Source organism: Aotus nancymaae, unplaced genomic scaffold (assembly GCF_030222135.1).
Source record: "Aotus nancymaae isolate 86718 unplaced genomic scaffold, 86718_ANA_hifiasm-v0.15.2.pri h1tg000064l_1, whole genome shotgun sequence".
Classification (NCBI taxonomy): Eukaryota; Metazoa; Chordata; class Mammalia; order Primates; family Aotidae; genus Aotus; species Aotus nancymaae.
Genome location: NW_026988479.1, coordinates 7978138 through 7995480, shown reverse-complemented (window position 1 = coordinate 7995480; position 17343 = coordinate 7978138). Strand labels below are relative to the sequence as shown.

The window sequence follows — 17343 nt, the reverse complement described above, 5'->3', positions numbered from 1 at the left end:
CAGGTTCGACTGATTCTGCCTGTGTCACTCTCCCGAATAGCTGGGATTACTGGCGTGTGCCACCACGCGTGGCTAATTTTTTTAGTTTTAGTAGAGATGGGGTTTCACCATGTTGGCCAGGCTGATCTTGAACTTCTGACCTCCGGTAATCTGCCCGACTTCTCCTCCAAAAGTGCTGGGATTACAGGCATGAGCCACTGCGCCTGGCTGGGAAAGTCAGATTTCAATGTCCATAAATAAAGTTTTACTGGGGCCGGGCATGGTGGCTCACACCTGTAATCCTAGCATTTTGGGAGGCCGAGGCGGGTGGATCACCTGAGGTCAGGAGTTCAAGACTAGCCTGGCCATCATGGTGAAACCCCATCTTTTAAAAAAATAAATAAATAAAGTTTTATTGGAACACAGATAGCACACCTGTTTATTTATGTATTGTCTGTGGCTGCTTTTGCTGTTGCGATGGCAGAATTTAGTAATTGTGACTATATGGCCTGCCAAACCTGAAATATTTACTATGAAAAACATTTCTTGAGTCCTGCCTTAGCAGATCAAATAGGCCTTAGTGGATACTTGGGTTTGAGGATTACCTTAGGGTTGAGCAGTTAGTTACAAGGTCCCTATTTACTGTGGTGGCTATTAGGGTTTTTTGTTTGTAGAATATGTATATGTGTATAATATATATATTTATATATTATATTACATATATTGCATATATATTACATATATCATGTGCATTATATATACTATAATGTTTAGTATATATTGTAGTATGTATTATATATATTACATATGGTGTGTGTGTGTGTGTGTGTGTGTGTGTGTGTGTGTGTGTGTATATATATTTTTTTTTTTTTTTTTTTTTTTTTTTGAGACAGAGTCTTGCTCTGTCACCCAGGCTGGAGTGCCATGGCACAATCTCGGCTCACTGCAACCTCAACCTCCTGGGTTCAGATGATTCTTCTGTCTCAACCTCCCAAATAGCTGGGACTACAGGTGTGCACCACCATGCCCAGCTAATTTTTATATTTTTAGTAGAGATGGGGTTCAACCATGTTGGCCAGGATGGTCTTGATCTCTTGACCTAGTGATCCCCCCACCTCAGCCTCCCAAAATGCTGGGATTACAGGCGTGAGCCACTGTACCTGGCCCATATAGTATATATTATATGTAGTATGTATATATTATATATAGTATGTATAATATATATAATATACTCTGCTGTATATTATATATACTATAGATGTAATACATATTGCATGTGTTATATATTGTATAGTTTTATATTATATGTACAGTATAATGTAGTAAACTATGCAAGTTAGCATTACCTCCTAAATTCCACTTCCTATCAGATCAGATTCTCATAGTGATATTGACAGGAGTCAGGGAAATAATGACTAGAAGAGGGCAGAGTCCCTGGTGAGAGCCCCTCAAGCCTGGACCCACAGCCCTAAATAAGAACTTCACATCCCTGTTTTCCAGCCTGAGTTTTGCCTTTTCCATAACGACCCTGGCCTGCCACGCCCCCCTGCTCTGTACCCATAGAAACCCCAAGCTCCACTAGCAGAGAAGCAGAGTGATATGGCAGAGGAGGAGAGAAGAGAAGAAGCATCTGTATGTTGAGAGGAGAAGAGACAGCTGGACACCAGAGACTATGGGTTGGAGAGGATTTCAGCCAGGGACAGCTGAGCTCCAGGGAAGGGTTATCTTCCCACTCCATTCCTTTTCCAGCTCCCCATCCTGCTGAGAGCCACTTCCACCACCCAGTAAAATTTCTGCATTCGCCATCCTTCAAGTTCTTGTGACCTCATTCTTCCTGGATGCTGGACAAAAACCTGGGTACCAGTAGAGCAGGGTGTAAAAGGATATCATCCTGACCTTCTGCTGAGCTGGTTTAATGCTTAGCCATCTGTGGACAGCAAATGATAAAAGAGCATTGTTTGTAACACACACCCTCTGGGGCTCCAGAGGTTGTGGGCAACCACCCCTAGATGCTGCCATGGGGGCTGGTTCATTCCTCCTGGCACCCAAAGGCTCCTGTACCCACTCCCCCTCCTGCAAGAGGTTGGAGCATGGCGGCTGAGCAAACAGGCCACCTTTGTCATGCGTCACATGTTGGGGTCAAGCAAACTATCCTGTCTCAATAGGAGCTCAAACACTGTGCATGTGAGGGATCTAAGTTGCATACTTCTGAGAATCTAACTAATGTCTGATGATCTGAGGTGGAATGGTTTTATTTCAAAATCATCTCCCTGCAACCCCTGTCCATCCATGGAAAAATTTTATCTTCTGTAAAACTGGTCCCTGGTACCAAAAAGGTTGGGGACTGCCTGTCTACATGATTTTCCTGAAGCTGGAATAAGCACCACATGTTCAGGAAGCCCACAAAAAGGCCCTTGGAACTGGAAGGGACTGGTAGAAAGTATGAGATGAATCTGATGAGAGTGACAAGAGTCAGATCAAGTGGAATGTTTTAAGCCCTGTTGAGGAGTTTAAAGTTTATCTTCAGGTAAATGGAAAGCTTATTTAAAAATTTTAAGCAGGAGTTAGGCAATTTGACCTGATTTGTGTCTTAAAAAGATTACTTTGGCTGCTGTATAGCATACAGATTAAAGAGAGACCAAGGGAAATAGAATTCCAATTAGAAAGGCTGTAGCATTTATTAAAGCCAAAGAGAAAATGTGGTGTGTTTCGAATGGTGGCAGTAGAAACAGAAGTGAGCAGGGAGAGTCAAAATTTATTTTAGAGGTTATGGTGATGGATTGGATTTGGAGGGAGGTTGAAGGAAGAATTCAAAAGTGGTTGGATGGATGCACTACCATTAGAATGAGGATCACTGGAGAAGTGGTTGGTGGTAAGGGAAAGTAGATCAGAAACTTAATTTTAGATGTATTAAGATTGAGCTTTTTGGGACTAGGCATGGTGACTCATTACAAAGTTCTTGTAATCCCAGCACTTTGGGAGGCTGAGGTGGTAGGATTACTTGAGGCCAGGAGTTTGAGACTGGCATGGGCAACACAGTGAGATCTTTAGATTTCTTAGATAGCCAAAGGACATTGTCAAACAGGTCCCTGGATGTGTGGTTTTGTATTTCAGAAAAGAAAGTGTCATGTGGGGCATATGTGGGCATTCTGGTTGTAGGCATAGAGTTGTTTTTTGAGACAGTCTCACTCCGTCACTCAAGCTAGAGTGCATGGCATGATCTAGGCTCACTGCAACCTCTGCCTCCCAGGTTCAAGTGAGTCTCAAGCCTCAGCCTCTTGAGTAGGTGGAATTACAGGCACGCCCCACCACGCCCAGCTAATTTTTTATATTTTTAGCAGAGATGGGGTTTCACCATGTTGACCAGGCTGGTCTTGAACTCCTGACCTCAAGTGATATGCCTGCCTTGGCCTCCCAAAGTGTTGGGATTATAGGTGTGAGCCACCACGCCTGGCTGCATAGAGATATTTTAAGTTTTGAGAATATAAGGAGAGGATATAAAATGAATGAGAATAAGACCCATGGCTGAGCACAGATGAATACTAACTTTGAAGAAGTCTGGTAGTAGGATGGGAAGAGCCAGAGGAGCTGGGGAAACCGGGAAGGCTAAGTGTTATAGAAGCCAAAGAATGTATCAAGGAGAAATAAGTGGCTGAATCTATTGAATGGTAGGTCAAGTAAAATGATAAAGTATCTGTTGGATTTAGCAACATGAAAGTTGCTAATGATCTTGGCAAATAAATACTATGTGGGAAATTGGAAACAATGTTGGGAAATTGGAAACAATAGAATGTTGAATAGTGATTGGATACAACATTTTGGAAAGTATTAATTGGCTGTATCTACTAAAGTTGAAAATGCTTATCCTCTGCAGCCCATTAGTTCCACTTCTAGCTTTCTATTCTGGAAAAACTCTCACTCATTGGTAAAAAGAATTAAGCATAAAAATGATCATTTAGTGTTGTTTATAATGGCAGAGAAAGGGGAAACTACCTAAATATATGTCATCTGGAGAGTGGATAAGTAAACTGTGTGGATACATAGTGAAAATAAATGAACTACAGCAATGGATTAACTTCCTAATGCTGAGAATTAAAAAAACCAAGTTGTTAGAGTTTTAATAACGTTGAAGAAATATGCAAAACAATTCAGTTTCTTATTTAGAGATACGTACATATATAGTAGAAGTATAAAGAAATTTCTGGCTGGGAGCAGTGGCTCAAGCCTGTAACCCCAGCAGTTTGGGAGGCCGAGGCAGGTGGAACACAAGGTCAGGAATTCAAGACCAGCCTGGCTTACATAATGAAACCGTGTCTCCACTAAAAAAAAAAAAAAAAAAAAAATATATATATATATATATATATATAAAAATTAGCCGGGCATGGTGATTGGTGCCTGTAGTCCCAGCTACTTGGGAGGCTGAGGCAGGAGAATGACTTGAACCTGGGAGATGGAGGTTGCAGTGAGCTGAAATCAGGCCACTGCACTCCAGCCTGGGTGACACAGTGAGACTCTGTCTCAGAAAAAAAAAAAAAAAAATTCCTGGCTGGGTGTGGTGCCTCGTGACTATAATCCCAGCACTTTGGGAGGCCAAAGCGAGTAGATCATCTGAGGTCAGGAGTTTGAGACCAGCCTGGCCAACATGGTGAAACCCCCATCACTACTAAAAATACAAAAGTTAGCCAAGCGTCGTGATGGATACCTCTAATCCCAGCTACTCAGGAGGCTGAGGCAGGAGAATTGCTTGAACCTGGGATGCAGAAGTTGCAGTGAGCTGAGATCATGCCGCTGCATTCCAGCCTGGGGAACCAAGTGAGACTGTCTCAAAAAGAAAAGAAAAGAAAAATTCCTGAGAATGGTTGAAACCAAAATCAGAATAGTGGCTACTGCTTGTAGTGGGAGGGAGTACCTGAAGATGTGATCCAGGAGAAGTGCACAGCAGCCTTCAACTATGTTGTTAATGCTTTATTTCTTAAGGTGTTTGTTTGATGGGTAGCACAACTGTTCACTGTATTGGTTGGTCCTTACACCTTTTGGGGTAACATTTTATAAAATGATTGGTTGCTTAGGAAGTGAAGAACCACCAAGAGTCCTTTTGAGAAGCTTGTCTGGAGAGAGATGTGGGGCCAATGAAGACCTTTTTATTTTTTTGAGACAGAGTCTCACTCTGTTGCCCAGGCTGGAGTTCAGTGGTGTGATCTTGGCTCACTGCAACCTCTGCCTTCTGGTTCAAGTGATTCTTCTGCCTCAGCCTCCCAAGTAGCTGGGATTACAGGTGCCCACCACCACACCCGGCTAATTTTTGTGTTTTTAGTAGAGACAGGGTTTCACCATGTTGGCCAGGCTAATCTCAAACTCCTGACCACCTGCTTTGGCCTCCCAAAGTACTGGGATTAACACCAGCTTTTTTTTTTTTTTTTTTTTAAGAAGAATATATTTGAATGCTGATGGAAAGGATTTGAAGGATTCATTAGAGATGGAGAAGTTGAAGTTGTTGGAGAGAAAGTAGTAACTTAAAGGTCTAGAAGATAGCACGAGGATAATTGTTCTTTGATAGGAAGATAGAGGTTTTTTCCTTTGTCATTGGGAGGGAAGAGAATAGATGTAGATGCTGATAGTTTGAAAGTTGATGGTTGATTGATAAAAATATTTTTCTTTCATTTTTTTTTTTTTAATTTCTATCTTATTTTTGAGACTGAGTCTTACACTGTCGCCTGGGCTGGAATGCAGTGGCGCAATCTCGGTTCACTGCAACCTCTACCTCCCAGGTTCAAGTGATTCTCCTGCCTCAGCCTCCTGAGTAGCTGGGATTACAGGCACCCGCCACCACGCCCAGCTAATTTTTTTGTATTTTTAGTAGAGACGGGGTTTCACTTTGTTGGCCAGACTGACCAGGTGTGGTGGCTCATGCCTCTAGTCCCAGCCACTCTGAAGGCTGTGGCAGGAGGATTGCTTGAGCCAAGGAATTTAAAATAAGCCTGGGCAACATGGCAAGACCCCATCTCAAAAAAAAAAGACGAACGATGGCAGAAATAAGACATTTATCCTGAAAATACCATTTGGTGTAGTTTTGTTGGCACAGGTCTTCCCTCTGAACATGCTTTCTTACTGACAGCCCCACTGGAGTCTTGTTTGTCTTGTAGCAGTTTTCAGACCCTTCACTGATTCCCATGTTTTGATAAGGTAAGAGCCATCTTCAAATCTATAAATTCCAAAGATAGATTAATACATTTCTCAGAAGAGAGCATCTTCTGTCTCAGAAGAGTCCATAAACATTATGTAGAATCAGCACAGTTTAGGTTAAGTAGACGCATAATTCATCAAAGTGTAAATAAGGTGAAGGAAAAAATACTGCATTGTAAAAAAAAATATTCAAATGCGCTATGAACATTTAAGGCAACTGATGCCCCAAATAGGCAAAGTCAAAGAAGTTGGCCTGCGTTTGGAGGTGATTTTGCGTCAAAAAGGGAATTCACTTTCTTGTCTTTGATGACTGAATAACACTGTAGAACATGTCTTCTTCCTCAAGGCCAATGATGCTTCAGATACCAGGTGGTTTCATCTTTCAAGCATGGTCCATAGAGAGGATTACATTAGGCCAGAATTGCAATCAGCCAAAAGAGAGCAGCAAACTGAACAGGTCACCATCATGGTGAAGATAACTCCCCAATTAGGCCCTTTAGGGATGAATCAGGGCACAAAGAAGCCAACAAAGCACCAGAACATGCTCATCTCTGTGAAGCACTGTGAGGCCACAATATGCCATGGTTGCTGCTCAAGCTGCCTCTCTCTGATTTTTAATATTCTGTTTTTTAATCTTTGTCTATTAAGACAAGGTTATTTGTGAATGGAAATTAGGATTGCAGAGAGTCATAGAACATCATCGAATACTTTATGAGGAATGGGAGAGAACATTCATCAGAGAAAGATAGTACAATTTCACTTTGGGAGGCCGAGGCAGGAGGATCACGAGGTTAGGAGATTGAGACCATCCTTGTCAACATGGTGAGACCTTGTCTTTACTAAAATACAAAAAATTAGCTGGGCATGGTGGTGTGCACCTGTAGTCCTAGCTACTTGGGAGGCTGAGGCAGGGGAATCACTTGAACCCAGGAGGTGGAGGTTGCAGTAAGCCGAGATTGTGCCGCTATACTCCAGCCTGGCAACAGAGCAAGACTCCGTTTCAAAGAAAAAAAAAAGGAAGATAGTACAATTTCTGGGAAAATTTGAGGGTCCAGTTGAGAGTGATTTATGAAATAAATGAGAAATTCAGATAATCCATAAAGATGTGATGAAGAAAGCAAAAATGTATGGAATTGTTATCTTTGCTTTCATGTTTTTCACCACATTATTTTAAACCTGAAGGCTGTAGAAGTCTCATGATCAACTTTGGGGCAAAGGTCCTTCTGTGCTAAATATTGTCTGGGGACCTGATGTTTTGTTAGTATTGGCTTTGATCTCTAAGTGTACAACCTTTGTTTCCCTGACTTGTAGGAAGTGACCTCTTTACACTCCCTCATGGGTAGAGAGGTTCTACCAAATGAGGTCAAGAGGGATTTATGTACTCCTGAGGCTTTGTGCTTTAACATAGTGCGTTGTGGTAAAGTTAACAGTTTAATAGCAGTTGTAATATACTGGCTTTGAAAATAATCTCTTAGCTTAAATCTCATTTTGACTTTTGGAGTTTAAATCACTCAATAATCTTAAAGTTGAATGGCTCTGTTTTTTAGTAGAATAGTTATTCGAATACAGTAAGTGAAAAAAAAAATACTGTAACAAATTCTGACCTCCACTTAAATGGGGAAAGGCAAGTACACATTTTATACTAAACTGTTTTTATTTATTTATTTATTTATTTATTTGATACAGAGTCTTACTTTGTTGCACAGGCTGGAGTGCAGTGATAATCTCGGCTCACTGTAACATTTGCCTCCCAGGTTCAAGTGATTCTCTTGGTTCAGCTTCCTGAGTAGCTGGGACTACAGGTGTGTGTCACCACACCTGGCTGGTTTTTGTATTTTTACTAGAAATGGGGTTTCACCACGTTGGCCAGGTTGGTCTGGAACTCCTGACGTCAAGTGATACACTGCTGCCGGGCATGGTGGCTCACGCCTGTAATCCAAGCACTTTGGAGGCCAAGGTGGGTGGATCACCTGAGGTGGGAGTTCAAGACCAGCCTGACCAACATGGTGAAACCCCGTCTTTAAAAAAAAAAAAAAAAAAGTGATACATTGCCTCAGCTTCCTGAAGTGCTGGGGTTACAGGAGTGAGCCACCACACCCATCTGTTTTAAAATTTTTTTAATTAAAATTGTAAAAAGTCATAAAATGTTTTATATATATATTTATTTATTTATTTGAGTCAGAGTCTTGCTCTGTTGCTGCGTAGTGCAGTGGCGCGATCTTGGCTCACTACAACCTCTGCCTCCCGGGTTCAAGTGATTCTCGTGCTTCAGCCTCCTGAGTCTCAGACTACAGAAGCACACCACCATGCCTGACCCAAAATGTTTTATAACTAATATATGCGTTTATAAAAAATTATAAAATGAATTTAATTCCTAGGAATACACATTAAAATTTTTATTTTTACTGTGTACTAATTTTTTTATTGTGGCAAAATATATATAACAAAATTTACTATTTTAATAATTTTACATACACAATTCAGTGGCATTAAGTACATTCACAGTGTTGTACAATCATCAACACTGTCCATTTCCAGAACTTTTTCATCATCTCAAAGAGAACCTCACCACCTCTGTTCTCTTTTCTGTCTATGAATTTGCCTATTCCAGATGCCTCATAGTAAGTAGAATCATACAATATGTGTCCTTTTGTGTCTGACTTATTTCACATAACATAATCAAGGTTCATCTGTGTTATAGCACGTATCAGAATTTCATTCCTTATGGCTAAATAGTATTCCATTGCATATATAGACCACATTTTGCTTACCCATGTTGACGGATAGCCATCTGTTAATGGACACTTAGGTTGTTTCCATATTTTGGCTATTGTGAACGATGCTGCTGTGAACATTGATGTACATAGATTTGTTTGAGTGTCTGCTTTCAGTTCTTTTGGATATATTCCTAGGAGTAAAATTGCTGGATCATATGGTAATTATTTGTTAAAGTTTCTGAGGAACTGCCAATCCATAGCAGCTACACCATTGCACATTCCCACCAGCAGTGCACAAAGGTTCCAGTTTCTCTACATCCTCACCAACATGTGATATTTTGTATTTTTGTTTTTATCATATCCATCCTAATGGGTGTGGAATGATGTCTCATTGTGGGTTTTTTCTCTCATTAAACTTTACTTGTTTGTTTGTTTGTTAATTTTTTTTTTGAGATGGAGTTTTGCTCTTGTCCATGCTGGAGTGCAATGATGCGACCTTGGCTCACTGCAGCCTCCACCTCCCGGGTTCAAGCAATTCTCCTGCCTCAGTCTCCTGAACAGCTGGGATTACATGTGCCCGCCACCATGCCCAGCTGATTTTTTGTGTTTTTAGTAGAGATCGGGTTTTACCATGTTGGCCAGGCTAGTCTCAAACTCCCAACCACCTCTGCCTCCCAAAGTGCTGGGACTACAGGCATGAGCCATTGCACCTGGCTTTTGTTTTTTGTTTTTGTTTTTGAGACAGAATTTTGCTCTTGTTGCCCAGGCTGGAGTACAGTGGCGCAGTCTTGGCTCACTGCAATCTCTTCTGGATTCAAGTGATTCTCCTGCCTCAGCCTCCTGAGTAGCTGGGATTACAGGCATGCGCCACCATGCCCGGCTAATTTTATATTTTTAGGAAAGTCAAAGTTTCTCCATGTTGGCCCAGCTGGTCTTGAACTCCCAACCTCAGGTGGTCACGTGCCTTGGCCTAGCAAAGTGCTGGGATTACAGGCGTGCCCAGACTGTTTATTTTTAAAACTAGTCAGTCAAGTGTGGTAGTGAGAAGGAGGCAAAGAGTAGAACAAGGAGTTCAATCTCTAACTTCACTGTGAACAATCAGTTGACATAACTGACTACCTTTAAACCAGCCTTTCGTTAAACATTCTTTCATGGGTCTGAAAATTCTGAGACAGTTTCTTGGTCAAGTTGCTTCCATTAAACAGTACTGATTTTAAAGACTAGTAATTTAAAATTGCCACGTGAAAAAAACTCAAAATGATTTACACAACAGTCACCTTTTCCTTCTGAAGGTTTTACCATGCACTTTTATCATTAACCAGTCTCTTACTGTTAAACTTAAATGGCCAGTCAAAACAAAAACTTCTGAGATTGTTCTTCTACCACTGATTGAGACTATGGTGGCAGGTATTAGGGATGATATTTATTTAGTCTTCTGAGCTTTCTGGGCAGACTTGATGATGTTGCCAGGTCCAGGAGCCTTCTTGTCCACTGTTTTTTTGTTTTTTTTTTAATTTTAAATTAAAATTAAAAAATTTTTTTTTGAGACAGAGTTTCATTCTTGTTGCCCAGGCTGGAGTGCAGTGGTACGGTCACAGCTCACTGCAATCTCTGCCTCCCATGTTCATGTGATTCTCCTACCTCAGCCTCTCTAGTGTCTGGGATTACAGGCACCTGCCACCACGCCTGGCTAATTTTTGTATTTTTAGTAGAGATGGGGTTTCACCATGTTGGCCAGGCTGGTTTCGAACTCCTGACCTCAGGTGATCTGCCTGCCTTGGCCTCCCAAAGTGCTGGAATTAAGGTATGAACCACTGGGCCTGGCCAATTTTACCAATTTTGAGAGAGAGTCTCACTCTGTCACCCAGGTTGGAGTGCAGTGGTGTGATCTTGGCTCATTTGAACCTCCACCTCCCAGGCTCAAGCATTCCCCTCACCTCCAGTTTCCCTAGTAGCTGGGACCACGGGCGAGTGCTACCACACCCAGCTAATTTTTTGTATTTTTGATAGAGATAGGGTTTCACTATGTTGCCCAGGTTGGTCTCAAACTCCTAAGCTCACGTGATACTCCTGCCACGGCTTCCCAAAGTGCTGGGATTACAGGCCTGAACCTGTTTTGATGACACCCACAGCAACTGTCTTATATTATGAACAGCAAAAAAACCCAGAGGAGGATAGTCAGAAGCTCTCAACATACATTGGCTTGCTGGGAACCATATCAAAGATAGCAACATTACCAGATTTCAAGAATTTATTTCAAGCCATCTTTTAGCTTACCAGAATGTCAGTTGGTCTTTTTCTTCAATTCAGCAACCTTGCAGGCAGTGTGAGCCATGTGGCAGTTCATTACAGGAGCAAGCCAGCACTGATTTGGCCTGGATAGTTGAGGATGATCACCTGAGCAGTGAAGCCAGCTGCTTCCATTGTTGGGTCATTTTTCCTGTCACCAGCAACATTGCCATGATGAACATCTTTGACAGATATGTTCTTGACATTAAAGCCCCTATTGTCCCCAGGTAAAGCTTCACTCAAAGCTTCATGGTATTTTGTAACAGATTTGGCTTTAGTTGTAACTGTTGACTGGAGCTAAGGTGACCACTATGCTGACACCAGTCTCCAGTTGGCCCACAGAGGCAGTACCAATACCACCAATTTTGTAGATATTTTAGAGAGGCAGACACAAGGGCTTGTCACTTGGACAAGTTGGTGGTAGGATGCAATCCAGAGCTTCAAGCAGGGTGTTTTCACTGGCATTGCCATCTTCACAGGTGACTTTCCATCCCCTGAACAAAGGCATGTTAGCACTTGGCCCTGGCGTGTTGTCATCATTCCAGCCAGAAATTGGCACAAATGCTACTGTATTGGGGTTGTAGCCAACTTTCTTATTATAAATGCTGACTTCCTTAACCACTTTCTTGTAGCTCTTCTGTCTGTAGGGTGGCTCAGTGGAATCCATTTTGTTAACTCCAACAATTAGCTGTTTCACACCCAGTGTGTAAGTCAGAAGGAGATACCAGCTTCAGATTCATTACCGGCAACAGTCAGGGCAGCACAGTCAGCCTGAGATGTGCCTAAAATCATGTTTTTTAAAAAGTCTCTGTCTTGGGGCGTAAACTAGTCACATAATACTTTCTGATCTCAAGTTTCCACAGGGAGCTATCAGGCGTGCCACTATGCTCACACTCAGCTTTCAGTTTATCTAAGACCCAGGCATACTTGAAGGACTCCTTTCCCATCTCAGTAGCCTCGTTAGTTGATAGATCTTTTATCAGTCCCACCACATTTATAGATCAGATGGTCAGTAGTGGTGGACTTGCCTGAGTCTATGCGTTCAGTGACAGTGATATTGGTAAAGGCCTTCCTTTCCTATTTTGCCTTTTAGGGGTGGTTTTTTCAACTGACCTGTGTTCTTGGCAGCAAACCTGATGCAAAAAAGATCATGGTGGTTTCATTTTTATTTTTTTGAGATAGAGTTTTGCTCTTGTCACCCAGGCTGGAGTGCAATCGTGTGATCTCGGTTAACTGCAACCTCCGCCTCCCAGGTTCAAGCGATTCTCTTGCCTTAGCCTCTTGAGTAGCTGGGATTACAGGTGCCTGCCACCATACCCAGCTAATTTTTTGTATTTTTTGAGAGATGGGGTTTCACCATGTTGGCCAGGCTGGTCTTGAACTCTTGACCTTGTGATGCACCCACCTTAGCCTCCCAAAGCTCTGGGATTACAGGTCTAAGCCACTGTGCCCAGCCAAGTGTGTGGCTTTTAACTTTGTTCTTTTGCAAGGTTGTTTTGATTATTCTGGATCTTTTGTATTTAAGGATCAGCTTGTGAATTTCTGTGAAGTCAGCTGAGTTTTTCTTTTTTATCTTTTTAAGAAATGGGGTCACTCTGTCACCCAGGCTGGAGTGCAATGGTGAGAACGCAGCTCACTGCAGCCTCAGCTTCCTGGGGTGAAGCAGTCCTTCTACCACAGCTTCCCAAGTAGCTAGGACTATAGGTACACACTAGTATGGATGGCTGATTTTTTTTTTTTTTTTTTTTAGACAGGGTCTCACTCTGTCACTCCGGTTGGAGTACAGTGGTGCCATCATGGCTCACTGTAACCTCCACCTTCCAGGCTCGGGTGATTGTCTCACCTCAACTACTCGAGTAGCTGGGACTACAGGCACGCACCACCACACCCAGCTAATTTTTGTATTCTTTGTAGAGACTGGGTTTCACTGTGTTGCCCAGGGTGGTCTCAAACTTCTGGACTCAAGCAATCCTCCCGCCTCAGCCTCCCAAAGCTAGGATTACAGGCATGAGCCACCATGCCTGTCTTGGAATTGCTTTCTTAATTTCATTTTTGGTTTGATTATTGCTACCATACAGAAATACATCTCATTTTCTGTGTATTACTGTTGTATCCTGCAACCTTGCTGAACTCATTTGTTAGCTCTAATAGATTTTAAGTGGATTCTTTAGGATTTTCTATATACAGGGTCATCATTTTACTTCTTTTTTTTTTTTTTTTTTTTTAATATGAAACACTTCATGAATTTGCGTGTCATCCTTGCGCAGGGGCCATGCTAATCTTCTCTGTATCGTTCCAATTTTAGTATATGTGCTGCCGAAGCGAGCACTCATCATTTTACTTCTTTCTTTTTAGTTTGATGGCTTTTGTTTCTTTCTTGCCTAATTGCCCTGGCTAGAAGAAGTCACAGGTGTTGAAAGAAGTGGTGAAAGCAGACATCCTTGTCCTGATCTTAGGGGGAAAGCATTCAGTGTCTCACCATTAAGTATGGTATTAGCCGTGAGGTTTTTTTGTTTTTTGTTTTTGAGAGAGAGTCTAGCTCTGTCACCCAGGCTGGAGTGCAATGGCATGATCCCAGCTTACCACAACCTCTGCCTTCTGGGTTTAAGCGGTTCTCCTGCCTCAGCCTCCTGAGTATCTAGGATTATAGGCACGCGCCACCACGCCTGGCTAATTTTTGTATTTTTAGTAGAAATGGGTTTCACCATGTTGGTCAGGCTGGTCTCAAACTCCTGACCTTGTGATTGCCTGCGGGCCTTTGAAAGTTCAAGATTACAGGTGTGAGCCACCCTGCCCAGTTTGTGGGGTTTTTTTTATAGATGCCCTTTATTAGTTTGGGGAAATTCTTTTTTATCCCTAGTTTGTGGAGTGTTTTTATCAAGAAAGAGTGTTAAAATTTGTCACATTTTTTTTCTGCATCTGTTGAGGCAATCGTATGCTTTTTTTCCCTTTACTGTATTAATGTGGTATATTACATTAATTGATTGTGGTATACTATGTTAGCTGGTCTTACGTGTTAAAGCAACCAATGTTCCTGAGATAAATCTCACTTGATCATGGTGTATAATCTTTTGTATATATTGCTGTATTCAGTTTGCTAGTATTTTGTTGAGGATTTTTGTAATTATAAGGTTTTATTGATCTATAGTTTTCTTGTAATGTCTTTGTCTGGTTTTGATAAATATTGGCCTCACAGAATGAATTGGAGTGTTTCTTCCTCCTCTTTTCTGGAGTGTTTGTGAAGGATCAGCATTAATTCTTATTTTTATTTTTATTTTTTCAGATGGAGCCTTACTCTCTCACCCAGGGCGGAGTGCAATGGATGATCTTGGCTCACTGCAACCTCCACCTACTGTGTTCAAGTGATTTCTCCTGCCTCAGCCTCCCAAGTAGCTGGGATTACAGGCACGTGCCACCATGCCCCGCTAATTTTTAAATTTTTTTTTTTTTTTTTGAGACGGAGTTTCGCTCTTGTTACCCAGGCTGGAGTGCAATGGCACGATCTCGGCTCACCACAACCTCCGCCTCCTGGGTTCAAGCAATTCTCCTGCCTCAGCCTCCTAAGTAGCTGGGATTACAGGCACACGCCACCATGCCCAGCTAATTTTTTGTATTAGTAGAGACAGGGTTTCACCATGTTGACCGGGATGGTCTCGATCTCTTGACCTCGTGATCCACCCACCTCGGTCTCCCATAGTGCTGGGATTACAGGCTTGAGCCACCGCGCCCGGCCAATTTTTTAATTTTTAGTAGAGATGGGGTTTTACTATGTTGGCCAGGCTGATCTTGAACTCCTGACCTCAAGTGGCCTACCTGCCTCGGCCTCCCAAAGTGCTGGGATTTTAGGCATGAGCCACCGTGCCCAGCCTTAATTTTTGTGTTTTTAGTAAAGATGGAGTTACGCCATGTTGCCCAGGCTGGTCTTGAACTCCTGACCTCAAGTGATCTACCTGTCTTCCCCAAAGTGCTGAGATTACAGGCATGAGCCACCTTGCCTGGCCTAAAGCTATTAGAATTATTATTTTTGAGACTGAGTCTTGCTCTCTGTTGCCCAGGCTGGAGTGCAGTGGCGCAATCTTGGTTCACCACAGCCTCCGCCTCCCATGTTCAAGAGCACATGAACGTTAACTTACTCAGCCTCCGAAGGTGCCTGCCACCACACCCGGCTAATTTTTGTATTTTTAGTAGAAACGGGGTTTTGCCATGTTGGCCAGGCTGGTCTCAAACTCCCAGCCTCAAGCAATCTGCCTACCTTAGCCTCCCAAAGTTCTGGGATTACAGGCGTGAGCCACCACCCCTGGCCAAAACTGTTAATTTTTTAAGGTAAATTGTTTTAAGTGCCCGTGAAGTACTTATGTTCAGTCGATACATTAATTATAAACAAATATATACATATTTTTAGGTTTTTATTTACAGTTCCTGGCCCCCAGTTTCTATAACCCTTGTAATTTTCTAAATGATAGGGCAGTAAGAATATCTTTTGTTAAAATGTTTGGCCTTTTGTCCTTGGTGTCTGAAACAACTGTGAACAGTTCTGGAGGGATAATGGTGAAAGGCACTGTTTTGTTATTTTTAACAAGCCCCTTTCAACCACACCTGAGCTTACCTTAATGAGGTGATTTTTGGAAAGTCCCTTGGTAACCACACGGTAGAGGAATGGTTGCCAGGGGAACCAACCTAATGCTCATAGGGTTGGAACTCATAGCCCTACCCCCCACCTCTGGGGGGAGGGGTTGAAGGTTGAATTGGTCACCAATGGCCAGTGATTTAATCAGTCATGCCTATGTAATAAAGCCTTCTTAAAAAGTCAAAAGGGCCAGCACGGTGGCTCAGGTCTGTAATCCCAGCAGTTTGGGAGGCTGAGGCTGGCGGATCACCTGAGGTCAGGAGTTTGGGACCAACATAGGGAAACCCTGTCTCTAACTGAAAATACAAAATTAGCCGGATGTGGTGGCACATGCCTGTAATCCCAGCTACTCAGGAGGCTGAGGCAGGAGAATTGCTTGAACCCAGGAGGTGGAGGTTGCAGTGAGCTGAGATCGCGCCATTGCACTCTAGCCTAGGTAAGGAGCGGGGGTAGGGGAAGGGGGGAAATAAAGGCGGACGCTGTGGCTTACACCTGTGATCCCAGCACTTTGGGAGGCCAAGGCGGGCAGATCACGAGAAAGTTACTCGCCTGTCCTACAAAGACTGCTGCCATTGGTGTTGAGAATAATAAAGCTCTTGTTTTTTTTTTTTCTGGAAAAAAAAAAAGTATAGTATTGGGGGAGGCTTGGTTACTCTTATATGCCTGTAATCCCAGCACTTTGGAAGGCCAAGGCGGGAGGATTGCTTGAGGTCAGGAGCTCTAGACCAGCCTGGCCAACATGGCAAAATCCTGTCTCTACTAAAAATACAAAACTTAGCCAGCTGTACTGGCTTGCATCTGTAATCCTAGCTACTCAGGAGGCTGAGGCAGGAGAATCGCTTGAACTCGGGAGATGTAAGTTGCAGTGAGCTTGGAGATTGCGCCACCACACCTCCAGCCTGGGTGATAGAGCAAGTCTCTGTTTCAAGAAAAAAACCAAGAGTATAATACTGGCTTTGTTACTAATTCTAATTTTATAACTGTAGTTTTTGATTAATTTTCTGATTTGATTTATGAATTATAGGCTAGAAATACTCTATACATATAACTTGATTGTTTCCTTCTGGGCTCTAGTGGGACCTTTTTTTTTTTTTTTAAACAAAACCAGGTCCAATAATTTAATGTCTCCAGAGAAGAGTATTGTACAGTCCCTGGTAATCCCTAGGGCCAGAGTTTGACAGCCTTTACTACCATTGTCTATTTAACCAAAATCCTTGCTGCTATAAATTGACTGTATTTCTCTTGGTTTGTTCTGGTGAAAATAAGACAGACTGTCATGATTATAGAGATAAGACTTCCATTTTTTTCCCCTACTCCAAAGACTTTTTCAATACAATTTTAGTTACTGTTACCCAAGTTAATTTTAGATTCTATCTCTGAAAACCTGGGTTTTGCCATTTATTGAGGTGTTAATTGAAATATTAATATATTTAGAGCAGAAATGTCGTTTTTTAGGGAATCTAGAGCAACAGCAAAGCTGAGGTCAAACTGCCATAAGGATGGACACCAAGGAAGCTGTGTTTGGGACAAAAAGAAATCAAGATAAGG

The 17343-nt window shown here is 42.3% G+C and overlaps 1 protein-coding gene, 1 non-coding gene and 2 pseudogenes across 4 annotated transcripts in view; 1 reads left to right on the top strand and 3 right to left on the bottom strand.

The window, feature by feature from the left end:
• Nucleotides 1-17343, top strand: part of AFF4 (ALF transcription elongation factor 4) — an 88112-nt gene that overhangs the window by 6472 nt on the left and 64297 nt on the right. Inside the window, exon 2 of one of the 3 annotated variants that reach the window (XM_012442720.2) lies at nt 17251-17342. The exons of 1 other annotated variant lie outside the window; for it this stretch is intronic. The gene's annotated coding sequence lies outside the window, so the exon portion shown is untranslated. Of the gene's footprint in view, nt 1-16790; nt 17343 lie in introns of those variants that run through there. One more of the 3 variants, XM_012442793.3, reaches the window with a different exon arrangement.
• On the bottom strand, nt 6504-6745 carry LOC135270600 (V-type proton ATPase subunit e 1-like; annotated as a pseudogene).
• On the bottom strand, nt 10303-12115 carry LOC135270594 (putative elongation factor 1-alpha-like 3; annotated as a pseudogene).
• Nucleotides 13391-13497, bottom strand: LOC135270700 (U6 spliceosomal RNA). The gene has a single exon (XR_010338829.1). It is a non-coding gene; the product is annotated as a U6 spliceosomal RNA (small nuclear RNA).